Consider the following 5,749-nt stretch of genomic DNA (forward strand, 5'->3'; position numbering starts at 1 on the left):
TAATACTCACACAACTGGCAGTGAGATCTGCAGATGTGGAAATTTAAAATTCCTCTCTTTAAGTTCTGCTGTTGTTTACCTGCTCGTGTTTTTAGATTGAAGAGGACTATCAAACAACACTGGAGATAGTAATGGCATAGAAATTCTATCGTAATTACATTTGACGTGTAAGAAAAGAGGATAAGGATGTTTTAGTAATTTATATTTGGTTGGTGGTCATAGCATGTTTTCAGAGTTGCAGTAAAGGAGGATGTGGTAGTCAGAGGAATGTTTTTCAGTCCTCCCCCATGTCTGGATTGGTTGCACTGAGATCTCTCAGGAAAGACAAGAGTTACTGTCCTAGGCTTTTGTGGCAGGCTTGAGTAAAACGATTCTGAAGTCCCTGAAAGCTAAGTGTCCCACTTGGGTCTCGGGGGGAAAGAAAAAGATAACCATGCTAACAAAAAAATTGAACAAAACTGTACAGTTATAGCTACATGAAAGTTATTGTGCAGACAGTAAATAAACATGCATTATATTTCTAAATACTTATAAATGTGAGATAAAGTACTGTCTCAGGCTAAAACTCACCAGGAATATAATTTCAATATATTTTTTTCCCAGGCCTTCTGCGGAATTATGTAAACAACCTTCCAGATTAAAAAGTTGTCAGAAATACACGGGATGGAAGTCGGACAAAAAGCAGCGTGGATTCAAGGACCCCCAGAAGCCCGACTGGCTTGGTCCTGAGGTTGTCCTCGAAACAGTCCCTCGCAGGCAGAGAACAGAGCAGCAGCCGAGCAGCGCATCCCCCGGCGGGGGCGAGGACCGCTCCGGTAACAGTGGAGCGCAGCCGAAGCGTAGAGAAGGCAAAACTCCCCCGCTGGCCGGGATGCCGCCTGTCCCGAGCGTGAGACAAACAATCTTTAGAAGAAATCTGAAAGTCGAGCAGCGAGGGAGGCACATGCGAGCGGGTGAAGCCACGGTCAGCGGTGCGGGTACGACTGATACCGGGCCCTCCGCTCCGCTCGCCGGGGAGGGCTGCGGAGCACGGGCGACCTGGCCCGGCGGGAGCGGGGCCGCACCCCGGCACGGCGAGGGCTCCCCCAGCGGCTGCGGAGCCGCGCAGCTCAGCGCTCCTACCCCCGCCCGCCGCTCTCTGCCCTTTGACGTGGCGCGGACTCTCCCATCAGCCATGTTGGCTGCGTCGGCAGCGCCGGGGAGGCTGCGTGCGGGCGGGGGAGAGCGGGAGAGGCAGCGGCGGCGGCCGGGACGCGGGGTGAGCGGGCAGGGCAGGGGCTGGAGGGGGCAGCGGAGGGCGCGAGGAGCCGAAGGCGGCCGGCCGTGCGAGCTCGGGGGTGCCACGGGGAGGAGAGTCCTTCGCCGGCGCTGCGTGGGTACGGGGGACACCCACGACCTCGGGCTGTGGGGCCCGCGTCCAGCTGCTGGGCCGGGAGGGAGTGTGGTGGGGAGTTCGCCGCCTCCCCTCATGAGGCTTCGGGCGCTCACGCCGCCCGTCGTGGCGGTGGGGGGGGGATCCCTGGGCGGCCTTGAAGGTTGTCTCCGGCCCCGCGGGCGGCCCTGAGGGGCCGGGGATGCCGCCGGCGGCTGGTCAGCGCTGGCCGCTGCCTCCCCAGTCCCCATCTCGTGAGGCGGGGAGCGCCCACCCTGGCCCCCGCCGCCGCGGAGCCCGGTTGGGGCGGTGCGAGCAGCCGCCGAGAGTCCCGGCCTCAGCTGGGGCTGCCGGCACGTAGGTAGGGCCGACGGGGCACGGCTTGCCACGGCTGCCGCTGTGTAAAGTGTGAAGTGTGTAAAGTGCGGCTCCGGCAGCGGCCGCAGCTCTGGCGTGGGGCTCTTCTGTACTCGCGTCGTTGTGCCTCTGCCAGGGGCTCTGCCAGGGCCGCATCGCGGTATAGGTCAAGCTACACAAAAACTGTTTAGGCGGGCCCTGGTGCATTAGAATATGTGGGGTTTTTGGTGTTGCTTTTTGGTGTTTTTTTTTTTTTTTTTATTTAGGTGAGTTATTACATACGTACACTAGTTGTTAAAAAGTCCTCAGTGAACAAACCTGTGAGAGCAGGTTTGGAGGATGGCTGTGTTTGAGTAGTGAAAATGAAATTCTTCTATTGTCATTTTGACGACTTGCAGTTGCTTTAGATAGGTACTAAGTCATTCTCCTCATATATTTGAGTTCCTCCTTGGAACTGAAGTAGACTTGTATCTGAAATGCTGATTTTGGCATAAAAAATTAATTAAAGGCTTATAATTAATCTCTTTTAACAGATTGTTAGTGCATAATAAACTGAAAGAGTGGTTTTGTTGTAAGAAAAGTGCGCAGTGAACTGCACTGATTTATTAGTATGTAAATGCACGGTCATATGAGGGACTCTGATCTCTTTATGCTGGAACTCTTAAAATGCTGTAGAGGGAAATGTTTTGATTTTGTTTGTATGTGCTTCCAAGGATTAGTGGGTACTGTTTTGGTGATCTTCTGTATTGTGTGGTGTGTAAATGTTTAAAGGTGCTGGGGTGAAGGAGGAGCTTTTAGAATAATTATTTTGAAGAAACTATCATTACTGTTTGCAGTTGCTTCTAGAAGCATTTCAAAATAATGTAACTTCAAAAGACCATGTTTCAAAACTGTTTATTCAGCTACAGGATAGCTTTCTGAAGGGTATATCAAACACGTTTGATATGTGTAATGGTTAGAAAGTCCTAACTGTACTCTTGCATCTAGTCAGAGTAATTACATGAATACTATTACTTACCTGAGAATCAAGCCTTCATAGTCAGGTATAGCCAGCCTGTGACTCTTTATGCAATCAGATGTGGCTTCTCTGTGTGACACAGAGTGAGATTGCCATGGTGCAGGGATGTGAGGTACGTTCAGCCTCAGCAGTGGGAGGGAGGAAGCAAGCCAGGAAGGAATGCTGGTCTCATCTGGGTGTCCTATCCTGCAGCAAAGCTAATGCAGTAACATCCCAACATAGGAGCTGTTGCTATTCAGCTGTTTGGAAAATTACTCCTCTGTGTTTTTCTGAGGTGGACAAAATAACGTATTTTGCGGCTTTCAGGTGTATGAAGTTTGGTATGTAGCGTGTAGGTCAGGAGGGTTTGCTGTTTTGGTCTAATGTAATGCATCTCCACAGGTATCCCAGAAAATGTGCCTGGATAGCTATAACAGCTATCGAAACTGAATGTAACTTGTCAGACCATGAGCTTCACATTTGATATATGATGAAATATATAAGCTTTATTGGCTCTTGGACACAAAGAGAAGGATGGAAGAAAAGATGGAGGAAAACTTGATTATTAACAGGTTCTGCCTTCTGAATAGGAAATACCTACCTTACTAGAAAGTAATAGTATTTAACTCAATAAATCCAACAAACCTTTTATGTATATATATGCAGTTTATTAGTCACAGCACACTGGTGTTTGTACATTGGCCTCTGGGAAGCTGTAACTGCATAGTAAAAATAATATCTGCATAAAACCATTTCAAGCATAGCTAGAGTAAAATGTGGAGAAAACGCTTTTAAGTTCAGTATGGGAAGTGGGAGTTCACATTGCAGTGTAGGGAGATGGAGTTGGTAGACTTTGTAGTGGATGCCTATGGAATGGCTGAAATGGCCTTTAAGTTGCAATTTTTTCTGTCTTCTCAGGAGATAATTTTAAAAAGGGAGATTATTCAGTTTGTCGTTATAATTGAGATTGTTGCCTGATGCAGATTGTTGTTATTAATACCCCATTTTCCAGGGATAACATTCCTTTACCTTTTGCACAAAACACTGATGGATTTTGATGAGTTAGGAGAGAAATTTCCTGAATTCTAGATCCTTTTCCAGATACCAGGCTGTTCTTTCCTTTCTTAGCTGAATTTCTTCTGTGTCTGATCCCTCTGTACTAACGACGATTTCCAGATACTCTCTCCCCTTGTGTTTGCTCACTTTTGTCCCCTGACCGATGGCCTTGTTCAGCCTGAGCAACTTGAGTAAACGTGGTGGTAGAAATGCTCTTTTGCATAAAGTCCTGTATGGCTCCCTGTCTTGCAATTGCCATGACACAGAGATTTGCTCCTAATATCAGTAAGATAACATGCCCATTGAAATATTGGCCGACTAATTATCATAGTATTTCTATTACAATGTGGAGATAAGTGATAGTGATTGCGCCTGTGGAAAATGTTAAGAGAAAGGTACTCTATAGAGTTAAGTTTGCCTGTCAGTCCATGTTGTATAGGAACAATTTTGAGCCTGCATTTTGTAGCTTTCATCACATGCTGACAGGTGATTATTTCCTAATGATATTAACTGTGAAATGTAGGGCTTCTCTTTGTTTTATGGATGTTTTGTTAAAAGCCAGCATTAGAATCAAGCTATTAAGTTAAACTATAATCTAAAAAACTTCAAAAGTTTGTAACTATCATATAAACTAAAGGTGTGATGTCGTCATAATTTTAGTAAAGAGAGCTAGGTCTTCAGTACTGGAGAGTTTTCCAGGAGTGTTCTGTTGCACATGTAATTGCTGGGCTAAGAGGGTTGTGAGTGTGTTTGTGAGAATTCCTGATTTAAATCCCAATTCAGGGCGATTCCTGTCTGTCTAAAGCTGTTCGTTAACTTAGTACAGTCTGAAATGAGACCTAGGAGTATTTTCCCAGGCTACCTCTTAGATGGTTCATGTAGACTTTTGCAGTAAATTCTTAATTATTAGGCAGTGGGAGTTTAGATAACCTAATTGCTGGAAAAGTCTGTGTAACTTATACATTATAAAATGTACTGGGAAGCATACAGCAGGTATTCAGGGGCAGTGCAGATATAGCTGAGTGGTGGGCTTTTGTGGGGGGTCTGCATGCTTCTTGCTTTCCCAGATATTAACAGGCTCTTGTTGGGCTTTTCAGATGTGTCTGTGTTCCTTAGTGCTCCAGCTTCTGAGTAACTGTAGCTGAAAATTTTGAAAACCTTAGGTCAGTGCCCAAAATGGTACATTTCAGTTCAAACAATTGTTGAAAGGTCCTTCTTGATATATATAATATAGTGGAATATGACACATGTACTCCTTAAAAAGTTATTTCCTAGTATTACTGTAGGAATGGCTCTTGTGGAATATAGTGTTTTTATTCCTTTATATTTGCATGTAGGCCACGTGAGCTACTAAAAATGGTTAATTACAGTTACAAAAGTCTTACAAAATTCTACACAGCAGAATATATAAAACAAATACACTTAGAAATACTTTTGCTATTTGATTCTTAAAAGAAATCGGAGGATTAAACAGTTTGCAAGAATGAATGATTCTTGAACGATGAGCAGAATGAGTAATTAAATGCGTTGGTGAAAGGCTTTAAAGCAGAGTGTATTTTTTTTGTGTAAGCAAGTCTTTTTTTATAGTGTGTTAGCGTGCTACATGTTGTCTACTCCGACTTACCCTAGAATTATTGCTTTAGTTAAAACATTAATTGCCTGAGTTTGTTTCTTGAATCAGGAAGTAATCAGAATGTTAACACTATGTATTTAACTTGCACGATGTCAAATATTTGTTATTTTGAAGAGGTTGCTGCATCCTAGGAGTCTTACATTTGTTGTAATTCTGTGCGTTGCTTTTAGGATTTTAGAAGCACTACTCTCTTTATTGGTCGTAACTCAGTTATAGTATTTGAGTATGTGACTGTCATTAAGTACATTAAATGTTTAGTGATTAAAAGTGTTTGCTTTTCAACATTCTGCTAATGGTTATCTCTTTATTATAGTGATAAACAGAGAAGTTGACC

Source organism: Phaethon aethereus (assembly GCF_964289735.1).
Source record: "Phaethon aethereus genome assembly, chromosome: 5".
Lineage (NCBI taxonomy): Eukaryota > Metazoa > Chordata > Aves > Phaethontiformes > Phaethontidae > Phaethon > Phaethon aethereus.